At 37.1% G+C, this 23,305-nt stretch overlaps 1 long non-coding RNA gene across 1 annotated transcript in view; it reads right to left on the bottom strand.

Annotated features, from left to right (window-relative positions):
- The window catches only part of LOC110348851 (uncharacterized), a 37,649-nt gene extending 17,910 nt beyond the window's left edge, over positions 1–19,739 (bottom strand). Inside the window, exons 1-2 of the long non-coding RNA XR_002394435.2 lie at positions 19,419–19,739; positions 16,692–17,034 (exon numbers count right to left, since the gene is read on the bottom strand). This is a non-coding gene — a long non-coding RNA (uncharacterized LOC110348851). The remainder of the gene's footprint in view (positions 1–16,691; positions 17,035–19,418) is intronic.
- Positions 19,740–23,305: the final 3,566 nt, after the last annotated feature.

The raw sequence follows: 23,305 nt of genomic DNA, 5'->3' as shown, positions 1-23,305 counted from the left end.
TGAATCTACAGAGACACAGTGAAAATGGATGACTCTGAAGGTATCCAGGGAGAAACGCACCAGTGGAATGGAGCAGTGGGTGCTGTGCACTACAACAGCTGTTACCCAAGGCTTGGGTAATCTTCTTTTGTCCTACACTCTTGCTTCTAATCTCTTTCTCTTATTTCTGTATTTTTTTCCTCTTATCTCTTTTAAATTTTCTCTCCTTAGGGTAAAATTGCTCCATAAAGTGGATATTTACTGTGCATAATTTTCTCATATGCCTAGATTTTGTTATTTAACTATAAACCTTGTACCTTTAAAGGCAGTAAATTAAAAGTTATCACAGTTTGTCATTTTCCAGTCCATGTTTGAAGCTGTTGTTATTACTAATAGGACTACTTAGGCCAAGGTGACATAGTTGTTGTAATCAATTGATCTTCCTTGTATGCCAATAGATTGTCTGGGGATCATAAACAATACTATAGTCCAGTAACAAAGAACTGGGTACTATGCTAAACAGGCTCCAACCTTTTATCCCTAATGAACTGAAGAGGCAGGATCCTGGGACAGACTCAAAAGCCCACTACACCTAGAAGATGTCTCTGAAAAGTAATCATTTCATAAAGAAATCTCAATATTAGTTTCTAGCACTTTTTTTTTTTTTTGGCGCCAAGGATTGAACTCAGGTCCTTGCGCTTGTGGGACAGGCAGCAGAACCACTGAGCTAAATCCCTGGCCCCAAAATCTCAATATTAGTAATAAAGCTACCTACCACAAGCAATTTACAAGCCTTAATGAAAAAAAAAAAAAAAAGAAAATGAGAAAACATGGAAGCAAGATGCAATCCATAGCTCCCAACTTACCCAAGGCAAATCAAGGGAGCATTGAGGTGGAAGAAATAAAAAGCCACACAGCTGAATTTCATGAAATGGTAGCAGTGAAAGTAACAAAAAGATGAATAAGTCTCTTGACAAAACCAAAACATATATAATTAAAGAGCTGATGACCATAATGAAGGAAATGCTTAGTGAATCTAAAGTAAATATATATATATATATATATATATATATATATATATGGCTTAGGAAAGACATGAAAACCATGAATGCCCAACATAGAAAAGAACTGGATTCTAAAATAGACTCAAATAGAAATGGAGGAGATTAAAAATTATACTGAAAGTATATGTAACAGAATTAATAAATGTGAAGATAGAATGTCAGATCTAGAAGTCAGGGCTGTGGTTGGTAATCATCAAATAAACAACTACTTAAAAGTAGCAAGGGACCACAAAATATTAACCCAACAGCTGCTAGATGATGGGAAGAAGAGCAATATAAGATTAATTAGAATCAATGAAGAATCAGAAAATAGCACAAAGGATATTAAAAACCCTGTTCACAGAAGTAATAGCAGAAAACTTCAGAACCATAGAAAAAGAATTGGACATACAGATAAAACAGGCACATAGAATTCCAAATGGCAATGATCTAGAAAAAAAAACCCAACTCTACCAATGCATATAATAGTCAAGATTCCAGAAATTTAACACAAGAACAGAATATTAAAAGCTGTTAGAGAAAAGAAACAAATCACCTATGAAGGAAAATCCATTTGAATCACAGCAGACTTCTCAACATAAACCGTTAAGTCAAAGAGAGCTTGGAGTGAAGTATTTCAAGCCATAAAAGAAAATAAGCTCCAACTTGGATTGATGTACCCTGCAAAATTATCTTTCAAAATTGATGGAGAAATAAGATACTTCCATGACAAAGAACACCTGAGGAAATTCATGACCACCAAACCAACACTCCAAATAGTTCTGAAGGATATTATAGAAAAAGACAATGGAGATAACAATTCCAAGAATTCCAATAGAATGAATCCACCAGGCAAGGAAAACAGTTAAATAGAAGGAAAAGAAAGGGAGTCAACAGGAAAATAATATGACAAGAATAAATCAATCTACATCAGTTATAACCATTAATGTGAATGGTCTCAATTCACCAATCAAAAGAAACAGATTGGCAGAACGGGTCAAGAAACAAGATCCAACAATATGCTGCATAGAAGAAACATGTTTAACTCAAAAAGAAATTCATAGACTGAAAGTCAAATGATGGAAAACAATACTCCATGTGATGGGAATGGAAAAAAAAAAGCAGAGTTAGCTATTCTATTTGCAGACAAAGTAGATGTCAAGCCAAGACTGATCAGAAGAGACAAAGAAGGTCACTGTGTACTTATTAAGGGAATAATCCCAGAGGAAGAGATAACAATCATAAATACATATGCACCAAATACCAGTGCACCCAACTATACAAAACTAATGGATATGAAAAATAAGATAAGCACTAATACAATTGTAATTCAAGACCTCAATACCTCATTGTCACAAATAGATCAAGAAGCCAAAAAAGCAACAAAGACATTTCAGAGCTGAAGCAAACCTTTGAATAAAAAGACTTAGTAGGTATCTACAGATATCCACCTGACAACAGAATACACATTCTTCTGAGCAGCACAAGGTACTTTCTCTAAAATAGACCACATACTAGCTCATAGAACATGCATAAGTAAGTGCAAAGGAACTGAAATTATTCCATGCATATTATCAGATCATAGTAAAATGAATTGGAAATCAATAGCAAAAGAAACCACAAAAACTACATAAACACACTGAAATTAAATAACACCATGCTGAATAACAAATGGGTCACAAATGAAATTAAAGAAAAAGTTAGACAGTTTCTACAATTAAAAGATAATGCCAATCCGACATAATGAAACCTATGAAACACAATGAAAGCAGTCCTAAAAGGGAAATTTATATCAGTGAAGTCCCACATCAGAAAATCAGAGCAAGCTCAAACAAATAACCCAATGTTGAACCTCAAGTTTCTAGAAAAAAAAGAGCAAGTTAAATCCAAAGCATGTATGAGGGAGGAAATTATAAAGATCAGAGCAGAAATTAATGCAATGGAAACTATGAAAACAATACAAAGAATCAATGAATCTAAGAGTTGGTTTTTTGAAAGGTTAAATAAAATAGGCAAACCCTTAGCCAACCTTATCAAAAAGGAAATAAAAGACCCAAATCCATGCAAGTAGGAATAAAAAGGGCAAAATCACAATAGATCCTACAGAAATCCGGAAGATTATCAATACCTACTTTGAGAACCTGTCCTCTAATAAGATGGAAACTTAGAAGAAATGGACAGATTCCTACTTACATATGAATTACCAAAGCTGAATCAAGATGATATAAAATTTAAATACCCACTATCAGTCAACTAAATTGAAGAAGTAATTTTTTTTAAATCTACCAACAAAGAAAAGCCCAGATACTAACTGATTCACTACTGAATCCTACAAGAACTTCTTTTTTTTTCTGGTACCAGGGATCAAACTCAGGACCTTGCACTTGCCTGGCAGGCATGGTGTCACTGAGCTACATCCCTGATGCTTACAAGAACTTTAGAGAACATCTAATGCCACTACTCCTCAAACTCTTTAATGAAATTGAAAGAGAAGCAATACTCCCACAGTCATTCCTGGAATCAAGCATTTTGCTGATACCAAAACCAGAGAATAATCCAACCATAAAAGAGAAATACAGGCCAATCTCCTTAATGAACATAGAAGTAAAAATCCTCGATAAGATACTGACAAACAGAATGTAGCAAATCATCAAGAAGATTATACTCTGTGAATGAGTAGGATTCATCCCAGAATGCAGGGATAATTCAACATACGCAAATCAACAAATGCATACACCACATTAACAGAACCAAGGAGAAAACCCACATCATCATCTCAGTAGATGCAGAAAAAGCATTTGACAAAATCCAATATCCATTCATGATAAAATCCTACAGAAAAATTGGAATATGAAGGTCTTTATCTCAATTTTATAAAAGCATATATGTACTAATAAAAAAGTAAAAGAAATCCAAGATGATAAAAAAGTAAAAGAACTTTAGTAAGCAACATCTGAAACAAAAGTAAATGCAACTGTATTTCTATCTACTAACAACAAATAGTGAAAAAAAGCAAATCAATTGTTTACCTTTATATCAATAAATATAAAATAATTTATTAACACCTATTGAACTGTTATACTTAAAATGGGAACATATATAAATTAATATTAAGTATACCTAATGAAGTTGATGAGAAATATATAATATTTAGAAATAAATTTTACAGATACATGCGAGATTTCTACATTGAAAACCATATAACACTGCTGACAGAAATTAAAGAAGATACACATAAATTGAGAGATATACTATGTTCATGAATAAAACACTCAAAAATGTTAAGATATTAACTCCTTTAAAATTTACCTATACCCAGGTGTGGTGGTGCATGCCTGTAATCCCAGCACTGGGGAGGTTGAGGCAAGAGAATCATAGTGAGCTCAAGACCAGCCTGGGTTACACAGTGCATTCAAAGCCAGCTTGAACTACATAGTGATAACCTATCTCAAAAAGAAAACCCCAAATATTTATCTATAAGCCGGTGTAGTGGCACATGCTTGGTAACTCCAGCACTTAAGAGGCTAAGACAGAGGAATTGCCACACATTCAAAGGCAGCCCTGGCTACATTATGAGTTCAAGGCCAGTCTGAACTCCATAGTGGGACTTTGTGTTAAAAAAACAAAAAAATATATTTATCTAGAAATTCAATCAAAATATTAACATGAAAAAAATCCTAGCAAACCTTTTACTAGAAACTGATGAATCTAAAGTTTATTTGGAAATATAAAGAATCTAGAAATGTCAAATTTGTAAAAGAAGTTGATTTCAAGACATTTTAAAGATGCAAGAGGTAAAACTGGCTTAGGTATATAAACAAAAATTTGTGGACAGAATAGAATAAGAAATGTGTGAGATTTGAATAAAGTTCAGACATACATGACCAATCGGTTTTCTTTCTTTCTTTTTTTTTTTTTTTTTTTGTACCAAGAATTGAACTCAGGGGCTTGTGCTTGCCAGGCAGACACTTTACTGCTGCGCTACATACCCAGCCCTACCAATTGGTTTTCAATAAAGAGAATTCAAAGAGGGAAATGAGAATTTTTCAGCAGATGGTTCAAAAATAATTATATATCATTTAAGAAAAAAAAAACCTTGATAATCACTGCACATACTCAAAAATCAATCTGGATTGGTTATAAACCTGATATAAAAGCTGAAACTAAGCCAGGGATGGTGCACAGCTATAATCCCAGAATTCAGGAGGCTGAGGCAGGAGGATCAACAAGAGTTCAAGGCCAGCCTGGGCTGCATAGCAAGACCTTGTCTCCAAACAAACAAACAAACAAAGAGCTGAAACTATACAGTGTCTCCCAGAAGAGACTATTCCTCTGACCTTGGGTCAGGCAAAGATTGGTTAAGACCTGGAAAACAATAACCATAAAAAGAAATCATTAATAAATGGGAATTTAAAGAAATTAAAATCTTCTGCTCTTCAAAAGATCCCACTAAGAAAATGAAAAGGCAAGCACAGCTGAGAAGACGCTCTGGGTGGCATTTTTCATGGTGCCTTTACCTGACAAGAGACCTGTATCTGGGATATATATAGAAAACTCCTGCAACTCAATACTAAAATATCAAATAGTACAAACTATTTGAATAGAAACTTCACAAAGATACAAATGATCCATAAGCACATGAAAATATGCTCAGAATCATTAGTCATCAAGAAATGCAAACTAATATCACCATGGAAAAACACTCCACACCTGCAGAACGGCTGGATTGGAAAGACTGACCGTACCAAAAGTCAGTGAGTGTACAGAGCACTAGAAATCTCATATATTGCTACTGTGAATGCAGAGTGATACGATACTCTGGAAAGCTGTTTGTTAGTTTCTTATAAAATTTAATTAATATACACTCCTATGACCCAGAAATTCCATGCCTAAGTATTTGCTCAAAAGAAGTGAAAAAAAGTGGCCCACAATGAAACTTGGACAAAAACGTTTGTAGTTGTCTTATTCCCAAACTGGAAAGAACCCACATGCCTGTTAGCAGGCACATAAACAACTCCTGGTACAGTTGTAGATGGAACACTACTCAACAATAAGAAGGAATGAACTGATACACCAAAAGTTAATCACAAAAGAGTTGTATTTCATGATTCCATTTACACAACATCCTAGAACAATAATATGGTGAGAGAAATCAAGAGTAGCCGCCTCTGATAGGAAATAAACACTGGCTGCAAAGGGGCATGGGGACCATTAATAGAATTGTTCTATATCTTGACTGGGGGATTAACTACATGGGTATAAACATTTGTCAAAATTCCCTTATGGTTTATACATGCCAAGCCAGGTGGGGTAAGGCACCTCTGTAATCCTAGCACTCAGGAGGCTGAGGCAGGAAGATCACCTTGAGTTTGAGGCCAGCCTGGGCTACACAGTGAGTTCAAGGCCAGCCTGAATTACACAGAGAGACCCTATCTCAAAAAATAAAACAAACAAACAAATAACAACAACAAATCATTATGCATGTCCCAAAAGAGTTTTGTTTGGTTTGGTAGAAATTAATGAGCTGATTATGAATTTTGCATGGAAATGCAAAGGGGCCAAGTATATACAAGGTATATAACTTCAAATAGCTGAATGTGTTGGGACTTTTCTGTATCCTTTTTTGTGTTCCACTGACCCATGTGTATATTTTTGTTCCACTGCCATGCCATGGTTTTATTACTGTTGTTTAATAGTATAGTTTAAAGTCAGGTATTGTGATGCCTTCCATTTTGTTCTTGTTCTCCAAGACTGCTTTTGCTATTCTGGGTCTCTTCTGGTCGAATTTTAGAATTATTTTCTCTAGATCTGTAAGGCATGCAGTTAGTATTTTGATTTGGTCTGTGCTGGATCTGTATAACAGTTTGGGAGTATGACCATTTTGACAATATTAGTTCTGCCTATCCAGGAGCAGGTAACATCTTTCCATTTTCTGACACCCTCTTCAATCTCCTTTTTCAGAGCACTGTAGTTTTCTTTGTAGAGGTCTTTCATTTCCTTGGTTAGGCTAATTCTTAGGTGTTTCATTTTTCTTGAAGCTACCATGAGTGGTATTTTCTTCATAATTTCCTTCTCATCTCATTCATTATTGATGCACACAAAGGCTAATGATATTTATATGTTGATCTTGTAACCTACTACATTGCTGAAGTTGGGGCCACACCTTCCTGGCAAAAGCAAGGTCCTGAGTTTGATCCCTGGTACTGAAAAAAAAATACATTGCTTAAATTGGTTATTAATTCTAAGAGTTGGGCTTTTGTTTGTTTGGGGGAGAAGAGTGTGTTTTTTTGATACATCTTCATGGCCACAAAAGAACATCTAGCATTCAGGATATTCTTGTAGAGCAAATTTTTAAATGATTTTTAAAAAAATTTTTTAAATTAATTTTATTGGTACATTTTAGGTATACAATATAATGACATTCATCTTTGGAAATTTGCACCTTTGCATAATCTCTCTTGGTTCTTATTTTTTCCCCTTCCCCTGCCCTCCCTTCAACCCCTCCACCCCTCCCTATTTACAAAGACTTTGTTTCAATTTTTTCATTTTCTCATATTAATTCCATTTCCTTCTTTCCTTTCCCCTACCTCTCCCACTTACCCTTCTCCTTTGGCCCTTTTCTTCCTATTTCACATTATCTATTATACCTTTTAGTCCTTATTTACACTTTCAGTTTCTCACACTAGAGAAACTATTTGGTATTTACACATGTGTGTCCTATTTATTTCACTTAAGAGTATCACCTCAATGTGCATCCATTTAGCTATAAATGTCTCTAATTTGTCATTTTTTATGGCTGAGTGGTACTCCTTTTTATAAAAAAAAACACATCTTCTTTATCCAGTCTCCAGTTGATGGGCATTTGGGCTGTTTCTAAGTTTTAGCCATTACAAATTGTGCTGCTATGAACATGGGTGCACATATATCACTGTGGTACGATTCTTTTAATTCTTTGGGGAAGATACTCAACAGGGGAATAGCTGGGTCAAATGAGACTTCCAGTCCTAGTTCTTTGAGGTATCTCCATACTGATTTCCACAGTGGTTGCACCAGTCTACACACCCACCAGCAGTGGAGCAGTGTTCCTCTTTCCCCACAGCCCCACCAGCCTTTGTTATTTGTTGATATCATGATAGCAGCCAATCATTCTGGGGTGACATGGAATCTCAGCATTGTTTTCATTTGCATCTCTCGAATGACCAGTGATGCTGAACATTTTTTCATATGTTTATTCGCTATTTCTACTTCTTTGTCTGAGAAATGTCTGTTCATTTCAGATGCCCATTTTCGGACTGGGTCTTTAAATTTGGGAGGTCTGATTTTTTTAAGTTCTTTATAGATTCCAGATAGTAGACCTTTGTCTGAGGAAGAGCAGGTGAAGATTTTTTCCCACATTGTGGGTTGTCTCTTCACACTGCTGGTGGTTTCTCTTGCTGTGCAGAAGCTTTTTAATAAGAAGAGATCCCACTTGTTGATTGTTTGTGCTAGTTCACGGGCAACTGAGGTTTTATTCATAAAATCTTTTCCTACACCAATGTCTTCAAGAGTTCTACCTAACCTCTGTTCCAGCCAGTTCAGAGTTTCTGTTTTAATATTTAGATCTTTAATCCATTTGGATTTTAGTTTAGTGCATGGTGAGAGATATAGGTTTAGTTTTAATCTTTGGCAAGTTGAAACCCAATTTTTCCAGCACCATTTATTAAAGAGGCTATCTTTCCTCCAGTGAGGGTGTTTGGCTCCTTTGTCGAAGATGAGGTGGCTGAATATGTCTGGAATTGTTTCTGCATCTTCTAATCTGTTCCACTGATCCTCAGATCTGTTTCTTTGCCAGTACCATGCTTCTTTTATCACAGTAGCTTTGTAGTGTAGTTTCAAGTTGGAGGTTGTGATACCCCCTGCCATGTCTCTATTGCCTAGAATTGCTTATGCTATTCTATGTCTCTTCTTGTTCCAAATGATTTTTTGGATTGTTTTCTCAAGATCTGTGAAGTATGCCGCTGGAATTTCAATTGGGATTGCATTGAATCTATATAGCAGTTTTGGAAGTATGGCCATTTTCACTATGTTGATTCTTTCTAACCCAAGAACAAAGGATGTCTTTCCATTTTCTGATATGATCTTCAATCTCTCTTTTCAGAGTGCTATAGTTTTCAGAGAAGAGGTCTTTGATTTCTTTTGTTAGGTTGATTCCTAGGTTTTTCAGCTTTTTGGATGCTATTGTGAAAGGAATTGTTTGCCTTATTTCTCTCTCAGTGAGTCTATTGTTCGTGTAGAGGAAAGCTATTGATTTTTCTGTGTTGACCTTGTATCCAGCTACATTACTGAATTTGGTTATTAAGTCTAGAAGACTTTTGGTGGAGTTCTTGGGGTCTTCTATATAGAGTATCATGTCATCTGCAAATAATGACAATTTGACTTCTTCATTTCCTATCTTTATTCCTTGTATTTCTTTCTCTTGTCTAATTGCCATGGCTAATGTTTCCAAGACTGTATTGAACAGGAGTGGTGATAGTGGACATCCTTGTCTTGTTCCTGATTTTAGTGTGAAGGATTTCAGTTTTTGACCATTTAGTATGATATTGGCTGTTGGTTTTACACAGATGGCTTTTATCAGATTGAGGCAGAGACCATCTATTTCAATTTTTGTAGGGTTTTTATCATAAATGCATATTGGGTTTTTTCAAATGCTTTTTCTGCATCTATGGAGACGATCATATTGTTTTTGTCCTTGGTTCTATTGATAAAATGTATTAAATTTATTGATTGGCATATGTTGAACCATCCCTCCATCCCTGGGATGAATCCCACTTGGTCAGGGTGTATGATCTTCTTGATGATCTTCTGCATTCTATTTGCTAGTAACTTATTAAGGATTTTTGCATCTATGTTCATTAGTGAGATTGGCCTATAGTTCTCTTTTTCAGTTGGGTCTTTCTCTGCTTTGGGGATCAAGGTGATGCTTGCTTCCAGGAATGAATTTGAAAGTATTGCTGCCCTTTCAATTTCATTGAAGAGTTTAAACAGTAGTGGCAGTAGCTCCTCTCCAAATGTCTTGGAGAATTCAGCAGTGAAGTCATCAGGACCTGGGCTTCTCTTAGTTGGTAACTTTTTAATTATGTTTTCAATTTCATTGATTGATATTGGGTCATTTATTAACCCTAACCCTAAATTGAGTGATATTGGGTCATTTAGAATTTTTAGGTTTGTTCAACTTTGATAATTCATATGTATCTAGGAATCTGTCCATTTCTTCTGTGTTTTCCATCTTATTGGCGTATAGGTTCCGGAAGTAGGTATTGATGATCCTCTGGATTTCTGCTGGGTCTGTTGTCATTTCATCCTTTTCATTCCTAATTGCATGGATTTGGGCCTTTTCTTTCCTTTTTCTGATAAGGTTGGCTAAGGGTTTGTCAATTTTGTTGATTCTTTTGAAGAACCAACTCTTGGCTTCATTGATTTTTTGTATCGTTCTCTTAGTCTCCATTGCATTGATTTCTGCTCTGATCTTCTTTTTTTTTTTTTGGTACCGACAATTGAACTTGGGTCCTTGCGCTTGCGCAGCAGGTGGCGAAACCACTGAGCTAAATCCCCGGCCCTCTGCTCTGATCTTTATAATTTCCTCCCTTGTATGAGCTTTGGGTTTGTCCTGGTCTTCTCTTCTATTTAATTGGGCTCACTGTGTTTTCCTAATATGAGTATTCACTGCTATGAATTTCCCTGATAAGACTGCTTTCATTGTGTCCCATAGATTCCAATATGCTGTATTGTCATTGTCATTTAATTGTAGGAACTGTGTGATTTCTTCTTTAATTTCCTCTGTGACTCATTGGTTATTCAGAAGTGTGTTGTTCAATTTTCATGTGTTTTGAAATTCTTGTGGTTTCTTTTGCTATTGATTTCCAATTTCATCGCACTATGGTCTGATAATATACAGGGGATAACTTCAATTCCTTTGCACTTACTTAAACATGTTCTACGAGTGAGTATGTGGTCTATTTTGGAGAACGATCCATGTGCACCTGAAAAGAATGTGTATTCTGATTTTGTGGGGTGGAACACTCTGTAAACATCTATTAAGTTCATTTGTTCAAGAGTTTGATTGAGTTCTAGTGTTTCATTGCTTATTTTTTGTCTAGTTGATCTATTTGTGGCAGTGGGGTATTGAGGTCCCCCACTACTATTGTATTAGTGCTTATTTGATTTTTCATGTCTGTATTTGTTTTATATAGTTGGACGCACTATTGTTTGGTGCATATATGTTTATGATTGTCATCTCTTCCTCTTGGGTTGTTCTCTTTATAAGAATGTAGTTCCTTCTTTGTCTCTCTTAATCAGTGTTGATTTGAAATCCACTTGATCTGCAAAGAGGACAGCTACTCTTGCTTTTTTGGGAGGATTCCTGTCACATGGAGTATTGTTTTCTACCCTTTAACTTTCAATCTGAGTTTCTTTTTTAATTAAGTGTGTTTCTTATATGCAGCATATTGGTGGATCTTGCTTCTTGACCCATTCTGCCAGTCTATTTCTTTTGATTGGTGAATTGAGACTATCAACATTGATGATTATAACTGATACGTATTGACTTATCATTGTCATGTCTTTTTCTTTCTGTTGGATTTTCCCCCTTTGCATTTAATTTCTTGTCATGCCTGACAGATTTATTCTGCCGGGCTTCCTGGGGTTGTGACCCTCATTGTCTTTTCCTAGGGTATTGTTTAAAATGTTTTGGAGTGCTGGTTTGGTATTCATGAAGTTCCTAAGGTGCGCTTTATAATAAAAGTATCTTATTTCTTCATCAATTTTGAAAGATAGTTTTTCAGGGTACATCAATCTGGGTTGGAGGCTGTTTTCCTTTAGGGCTTGGAATACGTCACTGCAAGCTCTTCTTGCCTTCAGGGTTTGCGTTAAGTCTGCTGTGATTCTGATGGGCTTTCCTTTGTATGTGATTTGTTTTTTTTCTCTAACTGCTTGTAGAACTTTGTTCTTCTGTTGGGTTTCTGGAGTCTTAACTATTATATGCCTATATGTAGATTTTTTTAAATCAAGGATGGTTGGAGTCCTATATGCCTCACTTATCTGTATGTCAAGTTCTTTTCCCCTTCTTAGGAAGTTTTCTGCCATCACTTCTGTGAACAATTTTTTTATGTCATCTGCACTCTCTCCTGTTTACTCATTGACTCTGTTCAGTCTTATGTTATTCTTCTTTGCATCGTCTAGCAGCTGCTGGATTGTTTTCTTGTGGTCCCTTACTATTTTAAAGAAATTTTTCTTTTCCTGGTCACTAATTGCAATCTTATCTTCTATATCTGAAATTTTGTCCTCACATTGGCTCCTTCTGCTGTGTAAACTTTCAGTGGAGTTTTTAATCTCCTGGATATCTGTTTGCATCTGTTTTATGGATTCTATTTGTTTCCTATTTGAGGATTCCATAATGTTCTTCAGCTCCTCTACTTTTTTTTATCTGTGTCCTCTCTAGATTTATTAATCATGTCTTGCATTATGGGCACAATCTCTGCTGATATCTGAGAAATTATTTCTGATTTCATTTTTTCCAGGTCCTCTTTTGTTGATAGCTCAGGGAGTCCAGGTGATTGAGTATCAGATTGTTCCAACTTGTTTCCCTTTGGGGTTGCTTTAGGTGATTCTGAAGTCTGGTTTTGAGGCTTGTTTATCTGTCTTCTCATTTCCATGGGGGGAGAGGCTGTGTGCTGCTGGTGCCCACACGGCTCACCTTCTCAGCGCTTGGGACAGTGGTATGGTGGCCCAGAAGCTTTTTTTGTTTTTTTGAGACAGGATCTCACTATGAAGTACAGGCTGGCTTTGAATTCACTGTCTAGCCCAGTACAGCCTTGAACTCATGGCAATCCTCCTGCCTCAGCTCCCAGTAGCTGGTATTCCAGGTGTGTGCCACCCCACCTGGCTAGAAAAAATTTTAAACTAGACACTTCTTTTGAAATAAAATTCACATGCAATAAAATTTGTAGAATGCCTTCCATAGGCCCTAACAAAACATATTCTTAGGTAAATATATTAATTTATATTTTCTTATTATAATAATATACATATATATTCTTCAACTTCCAAAAGTGCTTTTAGAACCTCATGTTAAAAAGCAGACTAAACATAAAAACAAAAATAAAATGAGGCAAGTAAGTAATGAGAGATACAAAGAAGAAAACAGCAGGGGCTTTTATGAGATTGTGGTTTGCAATCAATCACACAGCTGCTGCCACAGCCACAAGCCAAGAGAATTTCTACATAAGGATGTAGAGTGGCACACATGATGCTCTCCTCACTGACACCAACAAGTGGCATCCCCTCTCTGGGCTCAGAAAGTTGGCCTGTGGTCCACAACAAAGAATTATCACACATGGACCAGCGCCCTTAGAATTGCTGGTACGTGTGTGTGTGTGTGTGTGTGTGTGTGTGTGTGTGTGTATGTGTATCAAATCAAATCATCATTATCAATTTTTTTAATCTAAGGATGAGTGAGTTAGGGACAAGAATGAAAGGAGCATGAGAAATGCTTCCATGGCCTCAGAATGGTGCAGTTCGAGGATAGGATGTTTGGTGATGAGCTCAGAGGCCAGATGCACAGAATCTGCCTCTAGCACAGTGAGCACTGTGGGGACAAATGCGGCCTGCCTGGACCCTGGTGCCAACTACCCAGCACTGTCCAAACCACTCCTTTCCACCCACCCACACCTCCCCCTGGGCCTGCTGCCATCATCATTACTTTTTTTAGTGACTCAGAAAGCTTTGAGATAAATTCATAAATATATTCAAAGAGTCTCTGTAAGTCCTTGAGACTACAGAGTACCTCCCGAGTCACTGGGAGAAAGTGCCACCACTGCAGACAAGTTCCCTGAGCCCTAGGAGTGCACTAAGCACTGCATGTTTATCAGGAGCCTGGGGATCAGAAGGTTCCTGAACACTTCTGACTGATTACTTTCTGGATTTTCAGTTTTGGCTTTTTCCCCTCTCCCTTGCTGTGCTCTGAACTCCAGGCAGAGGATTTTATGTTTATTGTAGAATGAACTGATAAAGGGAGATGGTGGAACTGAGAGGGCTTCTGTTAACGTGACTCATAAACTTTAATGGTTTATCACTCTGAAAGACATCCAATTACCACAGCTTTAATATCTTGCAAATCCTGTATTAAAAAGTTTTTAAGGGCAAAATGTTAATGAATAGTATCTTCACTTTGCCTTTTCTGAAAATTAAGTTGATAAAAATGATATCTAGTAAGATACGAATAAATTTTTTAGTTCGTCAGGATTTGAATATAGTTAACAGATGAATATTTCTGCCCTACTTTAATTTTCCAGATAAGCTTTAGAACTATTTTCTAGAGCATTATATTATAGAATGATTTGCCAAAAAGAACATTCAGCATGACTTACCTAACTTAAGAAATATTCTTCAACTAATCACTGCAAAAAAGATAATACTGTCCTTTGAAATAACCTACTCTTTTTTGTGACACAAATTATGTCTATAAGTGCTTATTATCACTCCTCTCCTGGCCTCTTTAATGACACTCAGACTCAGCTTGAAGTCATAGAAGCCAGACCTTTGCCCTTCAGCACCTCCAGGAAGGAGTAAAAATAAGAAAACGGAATTTGTTGTCCTGACCTAATTTTGCACTGCCTTCCTGACCCAGTGAAATATCAACCCTGCTCTAATCATCATCTTTGAGTACAAGATACCTGTAGGCCCATGGTCACTCTTCAGGTTAGCTACCAAAATTGTTTGGATCTAAGAAGGCTGCCAGCATGACTGCCAGATAATCTCTAACTTCATTGTAATTTCATTTGCATACAAAATGACAACCTAGTGAGTGCCCTGACAGTTGACAACTGCTGTGAGGACAACCAGAAAGAACTATAAAAGGAGTAAAAAAAAGTGGTACCTGAGTTCCCAGAAAATCTCTATCCATTCCCAGAAAGCACACAAATATTCTTCCCCTTTATTAGCTTATCTGTCTTTCTCATTTCTTTTACCCTGTATCTATAACCTCCTTAGTCAGTCCTGAAGTTAATTTTCAAGCTTATCTTCCAGTTTTTTTTTTTTGCAGTACTGAGAATCGAACTCAGGACCTTGTGTTTGTGAGTCTCCACTTCTTATTCTTAGCCAAAAACGACAGCCTCTGCTGTTCAAATAAAAACAAAATGCTTGTGTAGAAGGACAAATCTAACCAAATCAAAATACTACCTTAAGTCTTATTTTTATCAATCAAATTCTACTGACAGTAAAAACTGACAAAGGAAAATGATTGCATTTTTCTGTAAAGCTTATCTAGAACAATGAGGTTGGTGTTATCACAACAAAGTGACAGAAATTTGTCATTTCCCTCACTGTTCCCTTAAGGTAAAAATGAGTACCTAATTTTGGAGTGATCTCTAAACTAAAATTTTTAACACAGTAAACCAGCAATTAGAATTGGTACCCTGGGCTGGGCATGGTGGCACACACCTGTAATCCCAGCACTCAGGAAACTGAAGCAGGAAGATCACCATGAGTTCAAGGCCAGCCTGGGCTACACAGTGAGTTCAAGGAAAGCCTGAGCAACATAGTAAGATCCTGTCTCAAAAAACAAACAAACAAAATAAATAAATAAATTTTTTAAGATCCTACCTCTTCAATTTATTGGGGATGAGAAGTTGCTGCCTATTTGGCCTAGCCCCTTGTTCTTTGGTACTGACCTATAGTATTGTTTATGACCCTCAGGCAGTCTCAGTCTTGGCATACCAGGAGGAACAAATGATTAGAACAATTATGTCACATTAGCTAAAGTAGTACAATCAGCAATAATAACAGGATCAAATACAACCTAGAAAATGTCAAACTGTGGTAACTATCAATTTGTTACCTTTAACCATATGAACTAGATTTGTGGTTATATAACAAGATCTAAAACAAACCAGAAAATTGTATACAGTAAATATGCCCTCGACATAGCAATTTTACCCTCAAGGAGAAAATTTAAAAGGGGTTGGGAGAAAAAAATAGATAAATAGAAGAAGAGGAGAAGATTAGAAGCAAGGCTGGAGGACAAAGGAAAATTACTCAAATTTTAGGAAACTGGTAAAGAAGACAGGAGGGAAAGAGAGAAGAAAGAAATAAAAACAAGAACAGAACAACAACAGCAAGAAAACTAGAAATAATGTTCACACTCATATAAAAACAAGAAAAAAACAAAAAGAAACAAAAATAAGAAAAGAGAAAAGAAAAAAAAGTCCACTTCAGGGTATGTTTCTGCTGTCACTGGTAGACAGAGTAGGCAGATAGAGCCCAGATCTGTGTTGATTAATTCCAGCAAGGTAGCCATAGATTTATAGTGGGGTAGTAGATAATCTCAGCAAGCCTGCACCTTTAGTTTCACTGAAGTTCAGAATGATTTCTGGCTGTGAGACTAGAAGCTGATTTGTTCAGCTTGCAACACTCCATGTGCCTCCTGCCAGTTTGAACTCCACTCCCTGCTGGCTTGAATTCAGCTTCTTGACATCCTGCCAACTTGAACTCGGTTCTGCCTTACCCTAACACTAGGAGCCGCTAGATGGAGTCAGCCTGCAGTTGTTCTGAGTTCTGAGCTCAGTTGGTCTCTCTCCAAGATGGCTACTGGCCAATCACCCTCTCCTGGGAGATGTCTGAACCTGAATAACTCACCAGGCACTGTAGTACACCGCACCTACTGCTCTGTTCCACTCGTGCATTTCTCTGGGGAGGCCTCTGGGGTTGCCAATAGTCATTATGTATCTGCAGGTTTGAGCTGCCCCTCCCGCACAGTGAGTCAGGGCTCAGGGAGAAAGCACCACTTGCCACCTCCTTCTTTGGTACTGAGGTCTCTCTCTTTGCTCTCCCCATGGATGTCAATTCTCTCTTCAGATCCTTGCTGGGTCCCAGGACCAACTTCCCTCCTTTTTTTCTTCCTCATGTTGCTATATTCCAGTGTCTGGATATGAAGTCTTGAAGAGGCTGTTTCTCTGCTGTTCACCACTCCACCATCTTCCTGGAAGTCAAAAAAAACTTTTTTAAAAAAAAGAATTAGGATGTTATATATATGTACCAACTCCTCATGATTAATGTAATCATGTACCACAAACATGTACAAATAAAATTTTTAAAAAATTCTTTTGATACATTTTAGGGTATACAATATATTTACATTTATCATTGGGTGCTTGTACCTGCACATGATGTATCTTGGTTCTTACTTTTTTCTCCATTACCTGTGCACCCTTCACCCCTTCTGCCCTAAATAAAATTTTTTAAAGAAATGAATTGGTACCCTAACACCTAACAGAAAATTGTTGCTCATTTTGAAAAATGAGTTGCTTTTAAGTGTTCAGGTTTCTCTTTTTCTTTTCTTTCTCTCTCTCTTTTTAAAAATAGTACTGGGGATCAAGTCCACTGGCATTCTACTGCTGAGCTACATCCCTAGCCCTTTTAGTTTTTAAAACAGAATCTTGCTAAGTTTCTAAATTTCCCAGGCAGTTTGAACCTGTGATCCTCCTGCCTCAGCCTCCTAGAGTTCTGGGATTATAGGTGTGTCCCACCACACTAATCTTAAATCTTCAAAGGGTTTTTTTTTTTCTTTGGTACTGAGGATCAAACTCAAGACCTTGTGCTTGTGAGGCAGGTGCAGGGCCACTGAGCTAAATCCCCAGCCCTTCAAAGTTTTGAATTATAAGTAACTAGACTCCTTAAAGCAGAGGAAGAAAAATAAGCATTTTTAGGGAGGTAAAAATTTCATTGAGTTGCTGTGAAATATACATACAATTTTCCATTTTAACAATTTTTAAGTGTACAATTGAGTGGCATAAAACACATGCAGTGTTATACAACCACCACCACTAAGAATTTCTAGAACATTTTGTCATTCCAAAGAGAAACTCTATACCTATTTGTTATGTGCTGAGTTGTCTTCCACAAAAAGAGATATTGAAATTTGAAACCTAGCACCTTGTAGAATGTAACCTTATTTGAAAACTGAATTTTGCAGATGTAGTTGAGTTAAGAAGGAGTCATCAAACGGGGTCTAATCTAATCTGACTGCAGTGCTTATGAAAAGGAAACAAGGACATGAATATTAGCAAAAGGAAGAAGGTGGAAGAGACACGGGGAGGATGCCATGTGGAGTGATGCATCTGTAAGTCAAAATCTTTGGCATTTACTCCAAACTACCAGAAGCTAGGAAGGGGCAAGGAAAGATTCTCCTACAGGTTTTAGAGGAGTATGACCCTTGTCACACCTAGATTTGGGCCATCTACTCTCCAGAGCTGTGAGACAAATTTCTGGTGTTCAAACTACTCAGCTTGTGGTACTTCACTGTAGCAGATCTAGGACATGAGCACATCAGCGAGCATTACCTCTTCCTCCACCACCCAGGTAACCTGTATTCTACTTGCCGAATCTATGAATGTACCCATTCTAGGATCCTCATACAAATGGACTATACAATATTTGTCCATTGTGTTTGGCTTATTTCACTCAGCATAAAGTCTTCAAAGTTCATCCATATTGTAGTATGTTTGATCAAAACTTCTATTTATAGATGAACAATATTCCATTGTATGACAACAGTTTATGTACCCCCCTCATTTGTTGATGGACACATGGGTCATTTCTACCTTTTGGCTATTGTGAATAATGCTGCTATGCACACTGGTGAACAAAGTTTCTGTCTGAGTCCTCGCTTTCTATTCCTTTGAATATCTACTTAAGAGTGAAACTACTGAGTATCTAATCCATTTTGTTACCTTTTTATTTAACAAACTGTGTTTGGGGTCATGCTTAAGGAATCATCGCCTAACCAATAGTTAAGAAAACCTTTTTTTTAAGTTTTCCTCTAGAAGGTTTATAGCTTGAGTTCTTCTGTGTAGGCCTATAGATGATCCTTTTGAACTTAATCTTGACGTATAGTGTTAAGCAGGGTCTAAGCTCTCTTTTTCTTCCTTCTTTTGCATATGACAATGCAATTTTCCCACCATTATATGTTGAAAAGACAAGCTTTTCCTCATTGAGTTAGTTTGCCAACTTTTATCAATAAAATCTCACACACTTCTGGCCAACTAGGAGTAACTGGGATCACATTTACTGCCTGCCTGAATCCAGTGAACAGAGACTATACAGTATATGAAACAGTTTTCCAGACACTGACTATCAGGCAACAAACAAGATCTTTAAGCCTGGGGGATGAGAAACAAAGTGAGCTTTCTAATTGCCCTGGCTTAAAGCCTTGATAGTGTTTCTAGGACATGGCACAGGAGAACTCCAGGAGGTTCCCTGAGGTGAAGAGTAGCTTAGTGTCAGGAGAATGAGGTAGCTGGTTTGCAAGGAGAATGCAGAGAGGAGAGAGTGCATAGAGAGACGTCTGGAGATCTGCAGACTCACCCTTGGACATTCAGTTGGGTCCTGCCCAGCACACACACATGATGCAGCTACCAGAGGCCTCAGAAAGAACCGTCTGAAAGGATTAGACACAACAATGCTCATGGGAGATCAAGAAAAATGCCTGTTCCCACCAGTCATCCAGATTCACAATACATGAGGCACAGAGCAGAGCATACCCAAGAGTCTTGCCTAAGGAGCCCAATGCTGGTCATCGCTCTGGCCCTCCTAAACAAACCTCACAATGAAGACTTGATTCCCCAGTTCCTTAAAAATAAAATCAATACCTGAAGGGATCAAGCTTTCCAAATAATTTAATTGCATTCCAGAACAAGCTGAAAAATATGCCAGGAATGTAAAACTATCCAGCACACAAAAAGGTACAACTTATTATATTTTACATCCAACAAACAAACATCAGACATACAAAGAAATGAAATTGTGACACATAACAAGACTTGTCTGGCTCCCGAACTTAGTTGGAAAGCAGTAAGTATCATGTTACCTGGGGGCTTCTAAAGATCTCTTCATTACACTGAAGGAAGTCCTTCTTCCTCATTTGTTTTTATCAAACATGAGGGCTTGATTTTTTGTCAAATGACTTTTCTGTGTCTAAAGTAACAGCATTTTTTTACCTCATCCTATTAACATGATGACTCATGTTAATTAATTTTTAATACAGCTTTTGAGATGTCATTCACATGCCAAGCACTTTACTCATTTAAAGCATACAATTCAATGTATTTTTAGTATATTCAGAAGTCTGTGTAACTGTTACCACATTTTCATCACCCCTAACAAAGAATCCACAAGCATTCTCTTCCCTTTTCTGCTAACACCTGCCTGGTTAGCCACTGTTCAATTTTTTTGTGGATTTGAATTTTGGGGCTCAAATTCTAAACATTTTGCAAAACTAGAATATATAAGATGTGCTCTTTTATTAGATTCTTGCACCTAGCTCATTCATGTTCTACCAATGCATCAGTACTGCATTTCTTTTTATTGCCGAATAATCAATAGTACGGATATATGTTTTATTCATTCATCAGCTGGACAGTTATTTTCACTGTAGTTATTATGAGTAATGCTTCTATGAACATTTGTGTTCATATTTTTATGAGGACATATTTTTTTTCATTTTTCTTGAGAATACTCCTGGGAGTAAAATTGCTGGATCATATGGCAGCTCTAGTTCAACCATGCAAGAAGCTACCACAGGCTTTTCCACGTTGGCTGCAGCATTTTTTATTCTTCCAGCAGAGCATGAGATCCCCATGTCTTCACATTCTTACCAGCAGCCTACATAATCTGCTGTTTTGATTACAGCTATCCTAATGGGTCAGAAGTGGCACTATGGTTGTTTTGAATTACATTTTCCTGTTGGCATGATATCAGGCATCTTTTTGCTACCACAAGCAGGTCCATTTTTCCCATTGCACTGTAGGCCCACCACAGAATACAGTTTTGCCAAAAGAAAAAGAGTTTAAATTTGAGCATGGAGAGGGTGTAACAAGTTTCAAATCCACATCTCTAAGGATAAGGTTTAGGAGTTTTTAGCAGGATGCAGAAGCAGGGTGACTTAAGCCATGGGGAAAGGCAGTTGAGGGTAAAGTAATCAGGGTCTACACATGTGTAATCAAACTTCCTAACTCTTCATGGGACATGTGTTCAGAAAATGGCAGCAGTGAGGGTGGCATTTTCAGCCTCCTGCCCTCAAAAAGTCACCCCTGGACACTAGCACAAGCCCAAAAGAAGAGTTAGTGGTCTCAAGAAAAACAGCCTTCTAGCCAAGTGTAGTGGTGCTCACCTGTAGTCCCAGCTATTTGGGAGGCCGAGACAGGAGGAGCATAAATTCTAGGTCAGCCTGGGCAACTACCAAGACCCGGTCTCAAAATTGGTTCCAGAAGGTGAGTTGAGTACCAAAACACAAGTACCAAACAAACTGTTTTGGCCAGAAAGTGTAGTGAGTCATGAGGCTGATCAACATCGACAAGTTCTAAAGCTTGCACATCAAGTACCACGAAAATGATGAATACCATAATAAAATTTTCACATCAAAATGTACTGAGTACCAGTCAAGTACCAAGGTATGACTGTAAAATAAAAAGGACTGAGGATGTAGCTCCATGATAGAGCACTTAGCATGTGCTAGTGTGGCCTTGGGTTCAATTGATCCTCAGCACTGTGCAAAGAACAAAACAAAAATTCTCCTCAAGTTTATGAAAACTTTATCATTGTAACCAACCCATCCATCAGAGGTATTATCTACAATAAGCTAGTGGAAGGCTAATAGTATATTGCTCAGCTGTGTCACCTCCAAAATTAGTGATTTTTAAAATCAACTAATACCAAATAACTAAAACCAAGTGAAGCTAGAGGGTTGATTCAGGTTTCCTTAGATTTCATTTCCATGTTTAATGCGATTTGTACATCTTCCTTGGCAAAATGTCGATTGAGATTCTTTGCCTGCAGTTTATTTAAGTTGTTTTTTATTATTGAGTTGTAAAAATACTTTATATATTCCTGATGCAAATCCTTTATCAGATAAGATTTCCAGGAGGGAGGGAAAGGGGATGGAAAAAATTAAGATGCATTATTCACGTGCACCAACTCTGCACAAAGAATGTAATAATTGTGTGCTGCAAATATGTACTAATACAAACATGATTTCCAAATATTTTCTCCCATTTTGTAAGCTATCTTTTCACTTTCCCAATTGTGTCTTTTGAGTCAAGAAAAATTTTAATTAGATGAAGTTTTTAATTAGATGAGGTCCAATTTGCTTTCTTTTGTCATTTGTGCTTTGGTGCTCTATCCAAGAAAACACTGCTTAATGCAAGATTTATATCCTCTTTTCTTTTTGAGAGTTTTACTTTTAGCTACTTTTAGTCCTTTAATTCATTTTTAGTTTTTGTATAGGGTGAGGTAGGGGATTCAAATTCATTCATTTGTACTCTTAGCCTATTTATCAAAAATCAGTTAGTTAATCAGTTAAATGTATGTGTTTATTTCTAGACTCTCAATTCTATTCCATTGGCCTATATGTCCATCCTCAGGCCAGTGTTGTTAGTTTTCTCTTTAGTAAGTTTTAAAACAGGATGCGAGGTCCTCAATGCAGTTCTTTTTCAGCACTGTTTGACTATTCTGGTCCATTGAATTTCCACATATATTCTAGGATATGTTCATCAATTGTATGAGGAAGTTTTTGGGATTTTTACAGGGACTGCACTGAACCTATACATCATTTTACAGAGTACTACCATTTTAATAATAAGACTTCTAAACCATGAATGTCAAATGTCTTTTTATATATTTAAGTCTTTTTAAATTTCTTCATATGTTTTGTGTATTCAGAACATAAATGTCACAGCTCAAGACTGTAGCCTTAGCTCGGCAACATGGTGCACACCTGTAATCCCAGCACTTTGGGAAGTAGAAGGCAAGAGAATCACATGTTTGAGCCTAGCATGGGCTACATAATGAGCTCAAAGCCAGCCTGAACTAGATAGTGAGACTCTGTCTCTCACAAAACAAACAAATAAAAAAGATTCTGTAGTCTTATTTGGGAATAGAATCTGTGCAGATCTGAGTTAGTATCAGGATAGACCCTGATCAATATGTCTGATATCTTTCTAAATCAGGGAAATTGTGACCCAGACAGACACACACGCACAGGAAGGATACCCTGTGATGAGGTAATGCAGCAGAAGTCAAAGAACGAAAATAATTACTAGTGACCATGAGAAGAGAGGAAGAGAGGCACGGTACAGATTCTCTGCCACAGAAGGGATTAAGCCTGCTGATACCTGATCTTGGCCATCTCAGCCTCTAGATTTGTAAGACAATGACTTCTGTTGTTTAAACCATCAGTTTCTGGTGCTTTTTAAGAG

Source organism: Heterocephalus glaber, unplaced genomic scaffold (assembly GCF_053883595.1).
Source record: "Heterocephalus glaber isolate CG9 unplaced genomic scaffold, H.glaber_assembly_v1.0 deba00001687, whole genome shotgun sequence".
Taxonomy (NCBI): domain Eukaryota; kingdom Metazoa; phylum Chordata; class Mammalia; order Rodentia; family Bathyergidae; genus Heterocephalus; species Heterocephalus glaber.
This window is presented reverse-complemented; position numbering and strand designations above follow the sequence as displayed.